The sequence below is a fragment of the Macaca fascicularis genome, chromosome 8 (genome assembly GCF_037993035.2).
Source record: "Macaca fascicularis isolate 582-1 chromosome 8, T2T-MFA8v1.1".
Taxonomy (NCBI): domain Eukaryota; kingdom Metazoa; phylum Chordata; class Mammalia; order Primates; family Cercopithecidae; genus Macaca; species Macaca fascicularis.
In genome coordinates, this window is record NC_088382.1 from 57,305,774 (window position 1) to 57,326,168 (window position 20,395).

Genomic DNA, 20,395 nt, shown 5'->3' on the forward strand with positions numbered 1-20,395 from the left:
AGCTTGGCTTTAAAAGAGCAGCCAAAGGCCGGGCATGGTGGCTTATGCTTGTAATCCCAGCACTTTGGGAAGCCGAGGTGGGTGGATCACAAGGTCAGGAGTTCAAGACCAGTCTGGCCAACATGGTGAAACCCCGTTTCTACTAAAAATACAAAAATTAGCTGGGTGTGTTGTGGGCGCCTGTAATCCCATCTACTCAGGAGGCTGTGCAGGAGATTGAACCGGGAGGTGGAGGTTGCAGTGAGCCGAGATTGTACCACTGCACTCCAGACTGGCCAACACAGCGAGACTCTGTCTCAAAAAAAAAAAAAAAGAGCAGCAAGAGCCAGGTACAGTGGCTCATGTCTGTAATCCCAGCACTTTGGGAGGCTGAGGCAGGCTGATCACTTGAGACCAGGAGTTTGAGACCAGTCTGGCCAAATGGCGAAAAAGTATTAAAACTACAAAAAAAAACTAGCTAGGTGTGGTGGTGCACGCCTACAATCCCAGCTACTCTGGAAACTGAGGCATGAGAATCACTTGAACCTGGGAGGCAGAAGTTGCTGTGAGCTAAGATCGCGCCTCTGCACTCCTCGCTGGGCAACAGAGCAAGACCCTGTCTGAAAAAAAAAAAAAAAAAAAAAAAGAGCAACAAAAAGCATAGGTGTTGCACACAGAGGCCTTGCAGAGAACGGTTTGATGACATAGCATGGGATAGGCAGGGGAGCCGAGATCATACAGAGCTGGGTTTCACTTCCAAAGGCCTTGGCTGGATTTCACTTCCAAGGTGATGCCTTGGAAACCTGCACTTTAGAATGCAGCTGTGGCATAGAGAATGGACAGCTATAGAGGCAAGGGGAAAATATGTTCTGTTTATCTTCAGGAATCATTGTATTTTCCTTTTTTTAAAAGAGGAAACAGTTTCCCAACATTGCTTTGCTCATTATCTGCATGATGGTGAGCAGTGATTACTAAATGATACTCAAAGCATTGTGCATGTACATTAACCACAATTACCCTTCCAGTTAGGTCTTGCTCTCCTTACTTTAGAGATGAGGACAATGCAGACACAGGAGAATATGGATGGGTACAGCCCTGCGTGCCTGCCAGTGGGCAGCAGAGCCGGATTTACACTGGGCAGCCTACCTTGGTGGCCCATGTTCATAGCCCAGTTGTTTTGGGGGCAGGTCTGGGTGGTACTGAGTTCAGGAGATGTGAGTGCAGCAGTGGTTGCACCCTGGCTCCCTTGTTCGATCTCTGTTTAGTAACAGTATGACAAATATTTTCACAATATGTTTGATATCATAGTTTTTAAAACTAAAAGTAGTTACAAATGTTCTTTTATCTTTTTGAGTAGGGTCTCCCTCTGTTGCCCAGGCAGTACAGTGGTACCATCACAATTCCCCACTGCAGCCTTAAGCTCCTGGGCTCAAGGGCTCCTCCTACCTCAACCTCCAGAGTGGCTGGGACTACAGGCACATGCCACCACACCCAGCTGTTTTTAAAAAAAAAATTTTTGGCTGGGCACAGTGGCTCACGCCTGTAATCCCAGCACTTTGGGAGGCCGAGGCAGGCAGATCACGAGGTCAGGAGATCGAGACCATTCTGGCTAACATGGTGAAACCCCGTCTCTACTAAAAAAAATACAGAGAATTAGCCAGGTGTGGTGGCAGGCGCCTGTAGTCCCAGCTACTCGGGAGGCTGAGGTAGGAGAATGGCATGAACCCAGGAGGCGGAGCTTGCAGTGAGCCGAGACTGCACCACTGCACCTCCAGCCTGGGTGGCAGGGTGAGACTCCGTCTCAAAAAATAAAAAAAATAAAAAATAAATTGTTTTTCTCTATAGAAATGGAGTCTTGCTATGTTTTCCAGGCTGGTCTCAAACTCTTCGCCTCAAGGTAACCTCCCTTCTCAGTCTCCCAATGCATTGGAAATTACTGGCATTAGCCACTGCACCTGGACCCTTATATGTTCTTAAATGCAAAAAAACTTGCTGTGTTTTACAGGAAGAGAGTAAGGAAAAAAGAACAAGTGGTAACAAAGAAATTGATGGACTTCAGATAAATTATTTTTCATGATGAAATTTTTGGGGGGAAAGGGAAAAGTCTTGCTCTGTTGTCCTGACTGGCGTGCAGTGGCGCAGCATTGGCTCACTGTAACCTCCGCCTCCTGGGTTCAGACAGTTCTCGTGCCTCAGCCTCCTGAGTAGCTGGGATTACAGGCGCCCGCCACCATACCTGGCTAATTTTTGTATTTTTAGTAGAGCCTGCCTCAGCCTCCCAAAGTGCTAGAATTACAGGCATTAACCACCTTGCCCAGCCTTTAGCTGCCTATTCTTAAGCAAGATACTTTGTTTTTGAAATTTAAGATCATGTCCACTAGCTAATTTAAAAACAATGATTCTTTTTTTTTTTTTTTATTATAGTTTAAGTTCTAGGGTACATGTGCATAACGTGCAGGTTTGTTACGTATGTATACTTGTGCCATTTTGCTGTGCTGCACCCATCAACTCGTCAGCACCCATCAACTCGTCATTTACATCAGGTATAACTCCCAATGCAATCCCTCCCTGCTCCCCCCTCCCCATGATAGGCCCCGGTGTGTGATGTTCCCCTTCCCGAGTCCAAGTGATCTCATTGTTCAGTTCCCACCTATGAGTGAGAACATGCGGTGTTTGGTTTTCTGTTCTTGTGATAGTTTGCTGCGAATGATGGTTTCCAGCTGCATCCATGTCCCTACAAAGGACACAAACTCATCCTTTTTGATGGCTGCATAGTATTCGATGGTGTATATGTGCCACATTTTCTTAATCCAGTCTGTCACTGATGGACATTTGGGTTGATTCCAAGTCTTTGCTATTGTGAATAGTGCCGCAGTGAACATACGTGTGCATGTGTCTTTATAACAGCATGATTTATAATCCTTTGGGTATATCCCCAGTAATGGGATGGCTGGGTCATATGGTACATCTAGTTCTAGATCCTTGAGGAATCGCCATACTGCTTTCCATAATGGTTGAACTAGTTTACAATCCCACCAACAGTGTAAAAGTGTTCCTATTTCTCCACATCCTCTCCAGCACCTGTTGTTTCCTGACTTTTTAATGATCGCCATTCTAACTGGTGTGAGATGGTATCTCATTGTGGTTTTGATTTGCATTTCTCTGATGGCCAGTGATGATGAGCATTTTTTCATGTGTCTGTTGGCTGTATGAATGTCCTCTTTTGAGAAATGTCTGTTCATATCCTTTGCCCACTTTTTGATGGGGCTGTTTGTTTTTTTCTTGTAAATTTGTTTGAGTTCTTTGTAGGTTCTGGATATTAGCCCTTTGTCAGATGAGTAGATTGCAAAAGGAACGTACCTCAAAATAATAAGAGCTATTTATGACAGATCCACAGCCAATATCATACTGAATGGGCAAAAACTGGAAAAAATCCCTTTGAAAACTGGCAGAAGACAGGGATGCCCTCTCTCACCACTCCTATTCAACATAGTGTTGGAAGTTCTGGCTAGGGCAATCAGGCAAGAGAAAGAAATCAAGGGTATTCAGTTAGGAAAAGAAGTCAAATTGTCCCTCTTTGCAGATGACATGATTGTATATTTAGAAAACCCCATTGTCTCAGCCCAAAATCTCCTTAAGCTGATAAGCAATTTCAGCAAAGTCTCAGGATACAAAATTAATGTGCAAAAGTCATAAGCATTCTTATACACCAGTAACAGACAAACAGAGAGCCAAATCATGAATGAACTTCCATTCACAATTGCTTCAAAGAGAATCAAATACCTAGGAATCCAACTTACAAGGGATGTAAAGAACCTCTTCAAGGAGAACTACAAACCACTGCTCAGTGAAATAAAAGAGGACACAAACAAATGGAAGAACATACCATGCTCATGGATAGGAAGAATCAATATCGTGAAAATGGCCATACTGCCCAAGGTTATTTATAGATTCAATGCCATCCCCATCAAGCTACCAATGAGTTTCTTCACAGAATTGGAAAAAAACTGCTTTAAAGTTCATATGGAACCAAAAAAGAGCCCGCATCTCCAAGACAATCCTAAGTCAAAAGAACAAAGCTGGAGGCATCACGCTACCTGACTTCAAACTATACTACAAGGGTACAGTAACCAAAACAGCATGGTACTGGTACCAAAACAGAGATATAGACCAATGGAACAGAACAGAGGCCTCAGAAATAATACCACACATCTACACCCATCTGATCTTTGACAAACCTGAGAGAAACAAGAAATGGGGAAAGGATTCCCTATTTAATAAATGGTGCTGGGAAAATTGGCTAGCCATAAGTAGAAAGCTGAAACTGGATCCTTTCCTTACTCCTTATATGAAAATTAATTCAAGATGGATTAGAGACTTAAATGTTAGACCTAATACCATAAAAACCCTAGAGGAAAACCTAGGTAGTACCATTCAGGACATAGGCATGGGCAAAGACTTCATGTCTAAAACACCAAAAGCAACAGCAGCAAAAGCCAAAATTGACAAATGGGATCTAATTAAACTAAAGAGCTTCTGCACAGCAAAAGAAACTACCATCAGAGTGAACAGGCAGCCTACAGAATGGGAGAAAATTTTTGCAAAAACAATGATTTTTATTTAAATTGTATTATAGAGGGTAAGCAACCAAGTAATATTCTCAGTGTTTTTCAGTCATACAGAGGAAAATTTTGTATATGCTCATATTTCTGTGTTTATTGTTGTATGAAGTAAATGCTTTACTGGTCCCTATATCTGGTGGTGGAGATGGGATAGTGGGAAGTGAGGGTTACAGATACCAAGCTGGCAGGTCTCATTCATTTACTCAGCAGTTGCTCAGCAGGGGCCTCCAGTGTGCCAGACTCCTTGCTGGGCTCTAAAGACACACTGAATAAGCAAGATCTGGTCACTGCACCCTTAGACCTTCTCTTTAGTGGACTAGATGGATGACAAGCAGAGAGAGAGAAAATCAGGACAGGTTGGTAAAGTGGAGGGTCTGCATGATTGTGGTGGGAGCTGTGCAGAACAGGCTATGAAAGTGAGCTTCATATTTACAGTGGGTAACTATAACCTCTGTCTAGTTTATGAGCCAGAATATCAGTATGAGGTGGCTAAACAGTTTTGGGATGGTGGAAGTTTTCTTATTTATTTGTTCTTGCTAGAAAAATTATATTTTATGTAACAGATTTTAAATATTCCATATTTTAAATTTTTTTATTGTATAAGATTATTATATTTGAAAGATTTCTTTAGGTTATTATTGAAGTTCAGTAAGAAGCACTTTATTTAGTATACATTATATTCACACAGTAAAAAGTGAGTACAACTTAAACCTTTGGAAAATTGAGGGTGGGACAAAATTTCAGTTTAGGAGTACCTTTGCCATGTGAATATTTGCTTTTATTGAATTACCTTTTTGTATTGAAATATAAGAAACTACAGAAAACACAGATATACAGCTTAACAAGTGTTATATAGAAAGTGCCCGTATTACTACCAGTACTTAAAGAATAGAAATGGGCTGGGCGTGGTGGCTCACGCCTGTAATCCCAGCATTTTGGGAGGCTGAGGCAGGCAGATCACGAGGTCAGGAGTTCAAGACCAGCCTGGCCAACATGGTGAAACACCGTCTCTACTATGATAAAAAAAAAAAAAAATTAACCAGGCATGGTGGTGCACACGCCTGTAATCCCAGCTACTTGGGAGGCTGAGGCAGGAGAATCACTTGAACCCGGGAAGTGGAGTTTGCAGTGAGCTGAGATCATACCATTGTACTACAGCCTGGGCGACAGGGCAAGACCTGGTCTCAAAAAAAAGAATAATAATAGAATAGAAATAGATGGTTTTCTGTTCAGTATTTTTTAACTTACTACAGCAATATTGTAAATTGATGCATTGTGCCTTTTTATTTTTTCTTGCCAAATGGCTATAATATTTTGGCTAATCTTTTTTTTTTTTTTTTACTTTGTTCCTCACTACTTTCGTTCAGTATTTATTAAGCAACAAGTAGATTATCATCACTGACAGAACTGTCTCATTCCATCATTACATTATAATTCATTTTTCCTTGCTTCCTTTTTTAAGATATTAAACTTTCATTCTTTAGAAGGAAACAAAACCATATTTTATACTTGAAGATGTTTTAATAACTGTCTTAGTCTGTTTTGTGTTGCCATAATAGAACACCACAGACTGAATAATTGATAAATTTGTTTCTCACATGGCTAGAGGCTGGGAAGCCTGATACCCAACTCACCGGAAGGGAAAACAAGTGTGAGAGAGGGAGGGGAAGGTGGTAGAACTCATCCTTTAATGAGGAACCAACTTCCATGTAATGGCATTAATCCATGAGGGCAGAGCCTCAGGGTCTTATCACCTCTTAAAGATCACCTTTCAACACTGTTGCTTTGGAGATTAAGCTTCCAACACATGAACTTTGGGGGACACATTCAGACCATGGCAAGGACATCTGTAACTTTCCATTTATTGAAGTATGTTTTGAAGAATCAGAAGAAAGAAAGAAACAAAGCCTAAGAGATAAAGTATTATCTCTTAGGATTTGTAAAGGAGAAAAACTGTGATGACTTACTCATTGAATAATGTTGTATTTATACAATTTCAAGAGAAACTGAAATCATATACTATTTCCATATTCTGATGATTAAAATTAATACTCAGGATAACACTCCTGGACACTTCTAATGCTTTTAGACTTTCTTCACATTATATAATGGTTTGGAAATATTCGTAAATATTATAAATACTTTATAAATACTATAAATATAAAATGTCAGAAGCAGTTAACAAGGATTACCATTGGAAAAGGGTTGGGACAGGGTTTTTTTTTTAATATGCCTTTACGAAAGAAGAAATTTGTCAGAATCAAATATTGTTCTTACCATTATAGGGAGATAGATGTGGAGTGATAGTAAACTCCACCCTGAATTTTACTTATGAAGTACTAAAAAGTTATACTTCGTCAAGAAGTGAAAAATTCAGTAACAAGACTGGTTTTTGTAGTGCAGTCGTTTTCCAGAATGAAGAGTGTAGTGATCCTTTTTCCTTGGACAAGATTATCTGTCACCAGCCTGACAGGCTTGGTTTGTAATCTCCAGTACTTCTGCACCCTCCTTGTTACCTGTGTGAACGTTACATGAGTGTCTCTGTGCACCAGATGCAGGGGAACGGGGAGGCTGGGGCGGCCCTGACCCTCAGGCTACCTCAGGAGCAGTGGATGTGGTGCCCCACAGTGTAGCCCACAGAGTGGGGTTTCCTCGGTCTTGTCGCAAGTGTGTAGCCAGAAATCTGGTCCCCCACCTGTTTCTTACTGCTACCAGGAACTCCTCTGAGGCTGGGGGCCCCTGAGATGGGGTTGTGGTCCAGAGTCACCACTTGAGTGGCTGGGAGAGGAAGAAGGAAAGTTGGGGTCAGCAATTTTCTTTATGCTTTTTGTTTTGAGACACGGTCTCACTCTGTCACCCCAGGCTGGAATGCAGTGGCACAATCTCAGCTCACTGTAACCTCTGCCTCCCGGGTTCAAGTGATTCTCCCATCTCAGCCTCCTTAGTAGTTGGGATTACAGACATGCGCCACCACGCCCAACTTATGTTTTTTTGTAGAAATGGTGTTTCACCTTGGGAGGCTGAGACGGGCGGATCACGAGGTCAGGAGATCGAGACCATCCTGGCTAACACGGTGAAATCCCGTCTCTACTAAAAAAATACAAAAAACTAACCAGGCGAGGTGGTGAGCGCCTGTAGTCCCAGCTACTCGGGAGGCTGAGGCAGGAGAATGGCGTAAACCCTGGAGGCGGAGCTTGCAGTGAGCTGAAATCCGGCCACTGCACTCCAGCCTGGGCGACAGAGTGAGACTCCGTCTCAAAAAAAAAAAAAAGAAGGTGTTTCACCATGTTGGCCAGGCTGGTCTCGAACTCCTGATCTCGAATGACCTATCTGCCTTGGCCTCCCAAAGTACTGGGATTATAGGCACGAACCACCATGCCCGGCCTGGGATCAGCAATTTCTATACAGAAACTGATGTTAGCAGGAGAATGCACAAAGAATCCTGTGTAGATACGTGGATGTCTACAAGATTTCACTAATTTCCTTGATGCAGTATTTTCCAATAATTAAAGCCTAACTTGGGGTAAAAAATGGTAGATTGGTCATTCCTACCAAAGCAACTCAGTTGGTAAAATAAGATCCCTTTATTTAATTAAAAAATAAGTGTTAGAAAATACATATGATTTAATCTAAGTCTCCTAGTATTAAATATTTAAACCCAGAAAAGGTAGGTGTATGATGAGCTGCTTATTTAGCCAATTCTTGGCAATATTTTATGCCTTTAAAATCTTTAGTTTCTCTGGGGATTTTTTTATGTAATATGAAACATTATTAAAAACAATTTGTTTTTTTAGATTTAAGAAATGTGAATAACATGGTTTAAAGAAGGGTTGTTAATTTTGTAGGTCAGCATCTTTTAAAAAGTCATTTAAAATTTGTCCTTAAACTTCTTTGCTACATTGTCTTCTCCCTCCCTGTGTTTCAGTTGAAGGGATACTGCCAGTGCCCACTCAGCATGGGTCAGCTCTGATTTGGCCAGAGAGGTTTTGCTTCCGTTCCTTTTCTTATATCCCCTTTCCTCTGGGGTCAGGGGAGCTGACTCTGGGTTATCTCCAGCTTCCCTCTGACCAATAAAACCACAAAGCCAACTAGTGCTCAAGCTTTATTTTTCCCTCTGTTATATCCTTACCCACGTTTCAGTGCAGCAGTGATATTTAGTATTGTTCTTTGTAGTCATGGGCCAGAAGATTTTGTGTGAATACCGAGGCTGAACTGTTCAAGTCAGGAAACAAACTGTGATACTAGTTTGTCTACTGTTAGAGGTGTGATTCCATGTCAGAAAATATCATAATTTCCAGTGATCGTTTTAAGTGTGTATTAACAGAACAGTAAAGAGTTCTTATTAGAATTTAATAATGCCAAGTTATTTGATAATCTTACTAAAAATAATGGTGGGACCTAAGAAATAGAGGAAGGGGTACTTAATACCATACTCAGTTCCGCAGCTAACGTATCTGCCACTCTTTAGCTGTCTCCCATTTGTACCTTTGTTCCTAGAAATACATTATTTCTTGTGAATTTTCATACCTAAAGAACTATGAAGTGAGATTCAGTAATACCACAGAATTAAATGATGCATTTGGATTCCCGTTGGATTTATTTCATCTGTACTTTCTCCATTTCTTTTTCCATGAAAAGAAAAATGTAGTTCTACAGTTTTAAAATTGGTTTCTCATAGACCTGAAGTTTAAGAGATTCTTTCTTTCTGCTGTGTTGTAAGTGATCCAAAAATAAGACTGCAAAGTTAGTCTACTCTAAATATATAGTGGGTGAAACATGTTTCCTGTTGAAACTTGTTGATTTCCGTATGTGGCTTGATAAATAAAAATTCATTCATAGGGTTAAATTGGGACATTGTTTATGATGAAGATTATCTATACATTGAAAACGCTGTTTTTGGCCTTAGAAAAAGTATTGATACTGGCAAGGGAGCATTTTCTTTTGCTTGCTCAACAAGTTGTCATTTTGAGTCTCTAGCCTGGTTTGGAATCATGCTAGCATTTTTCCATGCTGTGAAATTTTGTGTATGCCATCTTAACCTTTCACTAATCTGGTTTTCCAAACTTCTTCAGCTCACTTTTATTTTCAAAAGGGTTCTAGGTTTTCCATTGGGAACCTCTTGCCTTGAGAAGCCTGTTGGAATGCACAAACCCAGACTGGATTTCTCCTTCTCTTTCTTGCAGCTTGCTACAGAGGGTGCGGGTCACAAGGCAGGCATCCATGCTCTGCGCAGCCCCTGGTGAAGATCTTCTGGGAAGGTGATCCTAGAATGCTGGGAAGGTGATCCTAGAATGGATCGCTACTTATCATTCAGTACTTGTTATTTTTCTGACTAGATGGTAAATTTTTTTTTCCATTATAATATAGGGATGGAATAAACAAGTTCTTGGCTGGCAGATGGAATAAACAAGTTCTTGGGTTAGTAAAATTCCTTATGAAGTTGAAAAAAAATGGAAACTTTTGTGTTGTGAGAATGATTTGAAAGAGTAGCCTGTGGCCCGCATTCACTCTTCTTCTGTTATAGTACTGCACAGCCTCATTTCCACCAGTGTGCGGAAATCGTTATCTTTCTGAGTGCTGCCTCCTTGCAGCACATGCATGGCCTGTTACCTGTCTTCCTCAGCTTCAAGGACAGCACTCCTTGGTTTTCTGCCTTCTGTGCTCGTTTCCCTGTATTCTTTGCATACTCTTGGCTGTGTGCTACTTCAACATGGGCTCCTCAGGCTTCTGCCTATGCCTCTTTAGTTCTTGTTCCATGTGCCCTTCCTTGGTACTCGGTGACCTTCATGGCTGCTTCCACCCAGCCTCTGTTCTGCTGGATCTTGTGGCCCTGCCCCAGTCCACCTGCACTTGAGTGTCCTGCACACCTCAGACCCAGTATGCCCCTTGCCTTGCCTTGCCTTGCCTGTTAACTCAGCAGTCTTTGGGCTTTCTCTAACATGTTTTCTGTTTTTTGTTTTTGTTTTTGTTTTTGAGATGGAGTCTTGCTCTGTCACCCAGGCTAGAGTGCAGTGGCGCAATCTCTGCTCACTACAACCGGTGCTTCCCGGGTTCAAGGAATTCTTCCATCTCAGCCTCCTGAGTAGCCCGGGTTACAGATACTCGCCACCATAGCCAGCTAATTTTTTTGTATTTTTACAAAAAATACCAGCCAGGCTGGTCTCAAACTCCTGACCTCAGGTGATTCACCTGCCTCAGCCTCCCAAAGTGCAAGGATTACAGGCATGAGCCATCGCACATGGACTCTCAGACATGTTTTCAATCCATCTGCTCCCCAGGTTCAGATGATGATTCCACTTCAGAGTCATCTCTCGAGCAGATCCCCTCATTTACCCCATTTGCTACCACCTGTGCTCAGGCCTCTATTCTCCTGTGCCAGGATTGCCCTATCAGGCTCCACCTGGTCTCCCTGCCACCAACCTTCCCTTATGTTCACCCTATCAGGATTATCATCCTGAGAGGCAAAACTGATACTATTACCCTCCTATTTTAAGACGTTTTCATTGACTGTCCGGTGTCCATGGGACAAAGCTTCATTTCCTGTAAACTCTTTTACATGACATTCTTTGTTTACACACTCAGCCCAGCTGCCTTGGACTCATTTCTCTCTGCCCCCTTTCGGTGACCCCCCACCTCCGTGTGCACAGCATGCAATATCTCCATGGGTCAAAGCCGTGGCTTTCGTGGGATAAGTTGGGCACCAGGCCTAAGACGTACACTTTTATCTCTTAATGATTTGTTTGTAACTATACTTCCAGCATCCTGTAGTTAATACAGTTAATTCCCCAAAATATAAACAAATAAGAACTGCACAAAGAGCTACAAAGATACACAGGGCATCCCTAAGCCATGCCCAGTAATTTAAAAATGTTACAACATGGCATCAGCGTGCAGAAATGGCCCTCATCAGGCAGCGTTGGTTCTGGTCCACTTGGCCAGGGCTGAAGGCCTATGTGGGTTACTTCATCTGTGCTGCAGTTTTTTTATTCAGAAAGGGTGACTTTGTTAAACCTTGGGTTATTTCCACTTTTTAAATTTGGTATTGCTGTTTTCCCCTGCCTTGTCTGTTATTCCCATGTGAAATTCTCTCTCAGAGTGCTTTTTACTTTGTGTCTTTTAACTTTTGTGTCTTTTGTGTCTGATGCCCATGAGCCTTCCCAGCACTGGTGCTCTCTGGTCTTCTGCACACCTTTCAGGAGAGGCACTTCACGGTAGTGGTCACTCTATGTTTTTGTTACTACATTATCTATTTTAATCCTTAAGCTAATTTCTCTTCTCCTTTTTCTTCTCTTCCCTACCCATTTGTTGAAATGCCATGGGAAGATGGCAGCAAGACACAAACACCTCCTTGTGTCTAGGAGTTAGGAATTTGCCATGCTCCATTTGGACATGCCTTGTTCTGGCTCATCACAGGTTTTGCCTGTTTCCACCCAACTTAGGATAAATTAAAAGTTGTTCGTTAGAATGTCCTTTATTGATAGTCATTATGGCAGGGGCTGGATTGATGTTGGAGTTTAAGAATCAAGGATAAAGTGACAGTGGGGACGCCCTAGACTCAGTAAACATATTTTGAACTCTCTGTGCTACAGAGATTCAGTGTGTTGGCCTCGTGGTAGGGAGGCCGGATGCCCACGTGCTCCTGGCATTCCCCGGGATGGTTTAAAGGTAGGTTTAGGAGGATTATAGTGTCCACCCATAATTAGTAACTTGCTATTTTAATATTGGATTATTGCAGTTTTTCCCAACACATTTGTTTCTCAGTTGATGCCACATTCATAAAAATAGAAATACTTAAATATCTATTTCTGTACTTTGTCATTAGCTATATGACCTTTTAAACGTTTTCATTGTGATTACTGGACTCCATTTGAATCCTATTTTCTGAGCCAAAATTATCATCTATAGTTGTATGAAATAAGGTGTTTTAAATGAAGAAGTTTTCAAGAAAGAAGAACTTGTATTCTGGGTACTCAGTGGAAGGCATGGCTGGTCATCAGTGTCAGTGTGTGTATTGGGCGGTCCTGTATGTATTGCATTGTCCCGTCTCAGCTCAGGCTAGTTGATCACAAAATCCCATAGACTGTGACGTAAAGAGCAGACAGTTCTTTCTCACAGTGCCAGAGGCTGGTAGCCAGGGCGCAGCGTGGTGGGGTCCTAGTGAGAGCCCTCGTACTGGTTTTAGGCAGCCGCCTTCTTGCTGTGTGCTCACAGAGCCTTTCCCGTGTGTGTGCATGGAAAGAAGAAGTCCTCCGGTGCTGTCTCTTATGAGGAGACTAAGCCTGTCAGATCAGGCTACCCTTATGACCTCATTTAACCTCAGTTACTTCCTTGGAGCTCCCGTCTCCAAATACAACCAGACTGAAGGTTAGGGATTCAACATAGGAATTTTGAGGGTACACCAACATTCAATCCATAACACACCCCTGTTGTCTGGCTTATCTTCACTTAAGGGATCTGTTGCTTTTCTAGAGCCTTTATATGCTTTATTCTTACTTGGAATTTCTTTTAAAATTGGACATTTCATTGCCCACTCACCCTCTACAGAACAGAACAGGCTATTCCTACAGAATGAGTCACAGCGACATGCCCAGTGGGAGGTGGGGTCACTGTGACACTGTGACCCTGGAGGCAGAGGTACTCAACTAGGCTTTGACTGCTCTCATCACTGGGGATTGTGAAAACATTCTGATCGCCTGGTCAGTCTTGTCTACTTTTTTGTTTTTGGGTTTTTTTTAAGAGTTGGGTTTCAGATTTCTGTTTCATGCTTAGAATAATTGTGGCTTTTGGAGAAGAATGTTTTAAACTGGGTGAAAAGGCAAAAAATGTGGAATCAAGAAGTGAAAGCACAATTGTTTACAGTTTAGTAAGCAGTTGTGGTAAAGAAATGTGTCTATTCATCATTTCCAGATGACTTAAAATTTTATGGGGGAGCATACATTTTAAACAAAAATGAATTGTGCTGTTTATAGGATAAATGTGTGAATTTCTCCAGAATTCGTATTTTTAGGTATTATAATCAGGATCTTCTGCTTACAGCTTTATGAATTTTATCCTGAAGTTATCTGTGAAATGAACCTAATGGCATCTTATAAGATTTACTCAGAAATTACAATTTTGGTTTACCAATCATTAATAACACAATCAATAATTTAACAGGTATTCACTTACTGAATACTTACGGGAGCATATCAGTGCTGTGTGTTTGAGAATCATTGGTAAAATTAGGTGTAGTTGTAACTTCTCAAAAGAAAAAACAATATAAACAAGTAAATACAATTGAGTTTTTAGTGCATGTTAATGAAAAAATGGTATAATACGGTGAATAGATAAAATGTCATTTGGATTTGATTTCGGAATGTATTATTTGTATTTCTCTTTGGAGCATCATTCGAGTCATAGTTTAATTTGCATTCTCTGGGTACATGCAAAGTGCAGTTGAGGTGAAGGGGAGCCGGGTCAGGAGCATCATGGTTAGCAGTGAAATCAAGACTGGAAACAGAGTCCCCCACATGCCTTACATCAGTGTGTATTAGGATTCATTCATTTCTTACATATGTATTGGTACTGATCCAGGTGCAACACAGAGTTCATGGTTTAATAGATGGAATTGTTTACTTTTTAAAATCAGAGGTATAAACAAGATGTACAGTGATAACATAAAGAGAAATGATAAACTGCAGAGTGGAAAGGAGAATCATGCCCAGGGAGAAGCTCACCAGGGAGACAGTGATAGAACTGTCTTAATGCACAATTGCTTATTTTTCACCTTGTCGTAGAAATAATTTTAAATTGCTTGAACGAAGCTATGGAATTTGAGGCTAGAGCAGTAAGAAGTAACAGGTAACAAAGGACTTTCCATACAATGGCAAGTAGTTTGGATTTAATCCAGTGGATAGCCATGGAAAGGTTCAAGTACAGGGCAGCTATCATTACATCTACATTTAAGAATGCCATTCAGGTGGGCCTTATGAAGAGCAGGTTGGAAGAATCAGGTATTAGATTGGGGAGGTAAGTTAGTGCCAGACTATTGTAATAAATAAGAGGCATCTCAATTTTAATATATTAAAAACTTATGTCTTGGTACCAGTATTCTCATAATACCTGCACCTCCCAGAAAAGAAACACATTTGCCTAGAAATCTTTACTGTCTCAGTAAATGTTAATTCTGTTCTTATTCTTACTCAGGCCAGAAACACTGGGGTCATTCTTGTACTCTGTCTCATATTCACTCCTAGTCCATTAACAAGTCCTTATTGACTCTACCTTCAAAGAATATCTAGAATCTGACCATTTCTTACCTCTTCTGTCACTCCCTAAATCCCAGACACCATCATCCGTCCTGATTTGCTGCAGACCCTCCTAACTAGCTTCCCCACTTAATCTCTTGTCCTCTTCAGTCTGGTCTCAACACAGCTCATCATGTGACTTCCCTGCTGGCTTCCCATCACACCCAGAGGAAACACCCTGGTTCACACATCTGAAGATAGAAGACCTGTTTCTTCCCTGCTTCATAATTCTGAACTGACTTGATCTTCTTTTTCCCTGCCCAGGCTCCAGCCGACCACATTTAGTCCCAGGCAGAACATGAATGGGCTGTTCTCTAAAAAGCTGTGGTGAACTTTTGGGGAAAGCTAAGACTACGAATGGGTATGCTGGGGCCACCAGAATTATAGTCCTTTTTCTTTTGGCATTTGGAAGGCCTAAATGATCATAAGAATTATTACAGTCAGATCATTTGACCTAAGTCTGAGATATTCTTATTTAAATGCAATCCTAAGACCCTGGTCAGATATTGAATTTTGTTTATATAATTGTGCTAATGTAAATTTGTTATTTGTTAACTCTTGGAGTCAGACATGGCTGGAGCACAGAGATTTGGCATAGGTTATAGGATATACTATGAACATTAACCTTGACAATGAAAGTGGAATTATGTGGAATTAAAACTGTGTAGCATGTTGGGGAGGAAAAACATAGAGCAAGGTATACGCCCTTCTTCATTTTACAATGCTAGGAGCCTCAAAATGCTGTGAGAAGTCAGTAAAATAGGGCATAGAGTTTGTTAAAGATATTAAACTTCACAAGTAACTAACAGAAACACACCAAATAAAACCATTTTAGTAATGGATACATGTATTATTTTGGGGGGAAAGCTATAAAATATTTCAAAAATAGTAAAATGTACACTGATTATATAGCATGGTAGTTTGGAGTGACTGCAGCAAGATAAATAATTATCACAGCTGGTGGTAACCAGTGTCAGAGTGTTAAAGATAGAGGTCCTGTCCATATGGGAAGCAGATTGACTTTAAAACCCCCTGATGTCCATCCTTGACCCCTGGTACTTGCTCATGATTCTCTGTGTGTGTATGTGTGTGCATCTGCACACTCACATGCATGCTGGGTGAACGTGAGAGGGAAAAGGAACAGTGGACACTTGTTGATGAATTGACCAGAAGAAGACAAAAGTACCAATTTCAGGGAATACTAGAACATATGTTTTAGAGCAAGATAACTGGGTAGGCTAGCCTTTCAGGATATCTCTGAAGATAAAGAGAGACAGAGCAGTAATGTAGGAGGAAAATTCCAAATTACCATATGGTCAGTGTTTGGAAAATAGACAACTTAACATTAGTGGCAGCAATTATGTTACGAAAAGTGTTTCTGTTAGAAAGACTTACAGATGTTCCTGCCCTCTATTGGAGAATAATTTCAGTATCTCTCCCCTCATACTAACTTGTTTCACTTTGTCCTTTCTTGTATAGTTATTTGTTACACTCATATATTAATTCAATATAACCTACTTAGGAAGACTTGAGTTGACATGAGTATAATTGGACCCTGACTACCTGTATATTTCAACAACAACAAAAAAGGCATTTATCAGTAGTCAGACATATTTTATTATTCTATCATTTGCTCAATTTATTGTTTTGTGTTTCTTTTTTTTCATTTTTATTTTTTTCTTTTTTGAGAGACAGGATCTCACTCTGTGAGTCAGGTACTTGACTAGGGAGGCCAGTTAGTACAGTGGTGTCATCATAGCTTACTATAACCTCAAATTCCTGGACTCAAGAGATCCTCCTGCCTCAGCCTCTCAGGTAGCTGAAACTACAGTATACTCCAATGTGCCTGGCTAATTTTTATATTTTTATTTTTGTAAAGCTGGGAGGTCTCACTGTGCTGCTCAGGCTGGTCTCGAACTCCTGGCCTCAAGCTGTCCTCCCGCCCTGGCCTCCCAAAGTGCCGGAGTTACAGGTGTGAGCCACCATGCTGAGTCATTTGCTCAGATTTGTGTGTGTGTGGGTGGCCTCTTGGTTGTTTAAAACGAAAGACTTTTCAAAGAGCAGTTAGCTGATTAAATAACGAATTCATGCAGTTGTTCAGCAAATGTTATTCTTTAAGTTAAATACTGTCCATTTTTAACTAAGAATTCTGTTTCATCTGCTAGGCATATGCATGGATAGAAATTACTAGATATCTTGGTGTATCTTCATTGAATCTTTCTGTTCCTGTTTCTTAATTGTTTAACATCTTTGCTATTGTATATTAGTATTTGTGGTCACCATTTGATCTTTATGGTACTTTCTCTTTGATGATGAGCACTTGGCAAGTTATCCTCTTTTTCAGTGCAAGTTCTGTTGAAACCCTCAGTGTGTCCAGCCACAGCAATAGGCCTCAGAGTCCATTTCTCAACCTGAAGCATTGTCTGTCTTTACATTTTAAACAAGCCCTATGTCATAGCATAATGAAGTAGGGGGGAAAAACCCCATCACTCACAATTTCCTATGCTTAACTGGCATTTATCTGAGAGACATTTTGGTCCTTGACTTGTAAGGATACTTGATTACTGATATTAGACCTGCCAGTCATCCTCTCTGTTCTTAAGAAAGTCACTTGAGCAACTAGCTTTATTTTTCAGTTTTCTTATGTGGCGAAAAGTGAGATTAATATGTTCCTTACCTATTTCATAGGGTTGTTGTGGATCAAATAAGAGAATGGCCTTGAAAATGCCTTGAAGAACTGATGGCAGTGACAGTGGCTGCCATCCTTGCATGGCCAGGCACTTCGTGGTACATTTGCTGTGTTTGCACCTGTGATTGTAGTGCTCTTGGGTTAGCCACTACTGTGTCCATTTAAAACTGAGGACACTCTTATGAGACAGATAAAGTATTTGGGGATTTTCAAGGGAAGGAATAGTTGCTTCTGGCTGGGATTCAGAAAACACTTCCTGGACAAGGCGATATTTTGGCTGTCTTGTAGCAGTTATGGAAAATGTTGCCTGGTAGCACTAAAATGGCCTTTTATGTACTCAACATCTAATTGCAAAGCATTGTTCTTTGTTTGTAAAATGAGTATATCCCCTGCTTGGATTAAAAGCTTACTTCTGCCAGGCATGGTGGCTCAAGCCTGTAATTCCAGCACTTTGAGAGGCTGAGGCAGGAAGATCACTTGAGCCCAGGACTTCAAGACTAGCCTAGGCAACAAAGTGAGACCCTGTCTCTCCAAAAACATAAGAAAATTAGCTGGATGTTATGGTGGTGTAAGCCTGTCATCCCAGCTACTTGAGAGGCTGAGGTGGGAGGATCCCTTGAGCCCAGGTTATTGAGGCTGCAGTAAACCAAGGTCACACCACTGTACTCCAGCCTGGGCGACAGAGCAAGACCCTGTCTCTAAAAATAAAATAAAAGCTTCCTTCAAGCACATTTTTGGTATAAGTTGCCCCTTGCTTTTTTCTCTCTCAGACAAGGAGGAGCTTACCCTGCTTTATTTTCTCCTGGGAAGGAAGGCCATGGAGGGTGTTTTGTAGAAAGAGCTTTAGAATGCTTGGTGGAAAGGATAGCCCTGTCCCTGACTTAGTGTCACAGCCATGGGAGCGCTGCTCAGTATTGCTTCCAAGGGCTATTTAGTCACCACATGAGCTGCTGTGTGCAGCACTGCAGTGGTAGCCAACATCATAAAGTGTTATTCTACAAGTTATTTGGTGCTATAGATCTTGATCAAAATTCATAGTTACTAGAATATTGTCAAGATTTATCATAGAAATCTTCGAAGAAACTGTAGTCAGGCAGTATGATGCATCTTAGATACATAAGTATTTCTTCTGTAATACTATTTATGTATTTCTATAATAGCCTGCATTTATAAAATCTGTCAGGGTCTATGGGGACTTGAGCTGCCCAAGACAAGAATTAGTTTCTGAAGAGAACTTGTGCTGCTTGGGCAGGCAGCTGAGCATGGCTGGGGGCTGCCACAGTGCCCATAACCAAGAGCCTGTACTCAGCTGGCACACTTGAACTTGAGCAGACCGTTGGTGCTTGAGAGCAGAAGTGGCCCTGGAGCCCTGACAGCTGCTGCTGTCAGTGGGGGACAGGGGAGGCTTGAGGCCTGTGCAGTGCTGGGAATGAACCCTGAGTTGAGTATAGGTACAAGTTTTAAAAATTCTTAAATTATGTCTCAGAATGCTCCTGTGGCCACTGTAGCTCCTAAATCTAGGGCTTTTCCCTTTGCTTCTGAAGACTCTAATTCTGCACAGACTGCTCTGGCTGCCCTGCTGAGGAAAAAAATTTTGTGGACTGAAGTGACCTCCACATTATCCTGATTTCTTTTCCAGTTTACCAATTGAAGATGAGCTACTTTTCATTCACAGAATGCCTGTTGTGGTGAAGCATCTGTGTGTTCACTTCTTAGTGCCTTTCTTTACAAGTTGGTTTCATTCCTCTGTTCCCTCCCTAGAGTGACTAGCAGAAACTCGTTATATGCTGCTTGTACATTGTGCTTATTCATATCCTTCCCCCATTCTGTTTTCTTGCCTTAAGAAATAGTTGTCCAAGACAGTGCTCAGGGGAGGCAAGGTGACCCAGGGCCCAGTATATGGGCATGTGCCATGGACACCTAGATAAAGAAAGAGATGAAAAATTTGGGGTTGAATGTGAAATGAATGAAGAAAAAGTGAGAGGGAGAAAGAAATAGAAACTCAAACTGTACAATTAAAATCTTAGCACTGTCTAAATATTAATTTTTATTATTCACTATTAACCAGTTGGCTGAAGTGGTAGAGAAACTCACATTAGTGAATATCTGTTATTAACAAGGCAGTATGTTGTACCCTTCATTTTTGTTGTTCTCAATTTATGTATTTTTTTTTAGTTAAAAAGCACAGAGAGTAATAGAAACACATAAGCAGACTCACTGCCTAGAATTAGTAACACATGTCAATCCTTTGTCTTTTTTTTTGTTTGTTTCCCATACTTTTGTAACAGAAACAATATGACACATAAATTTGAAACCCTCCGGGTTCCCCTCCTGAGTCATACTCCTCTCTCTGTCTCCTTAGAGACAGTGGCTTTCATGACTTTTCTGTGAATCCTTCTATTTATATTTTTATATTTATCTTGTATTCATAAACAATATTATATTGATTTCTGTGTTTTTTAAAATTACATTGTAGGTGTCATACTCTGTATATCCTGTTTATCCCCTTTCATTTCTTGAGACCTCTTCATCTGATTCTTACACATCTAGTTCACCTCATTTTAAGTGCCGTACAGTGTTCTGTTGTATGAACACACCATAGTTTACCCATCTTACTGATTTATGCTGGGTGCAGTTTTCTACTCTTATAAACAACGCTGAGATGTGTATCCTTGTTTAGGTATACTGGTGCATCTGACAGTTTCTGGGTACCTACCTAAGAATTCTGGGGTGTAGGCTATGCACACTCTCAACTTCAGTTATCTCATTTAATCCGAACAAATGTTTCCTGGGGCAGGTGGCAGGATCTCCATTTTACA

At 41.0% G+C, this 20,395-nt stretch overlaps 1 protein-coding gene across 43 annotated transcripts in view; it reads left to right on the forward strand.

The window, feature by feature from the left end:
* The window catches only part of SPIDR (scaffold protein involved in DNA repair), a 484,346-nt gene that overhangs the window by 175,249 nt on the left and 288,702 nt on the right, over nt 1-20,395 (forward strand). The gene's annotated exons all lie outside the window — the stretch shown is intronic.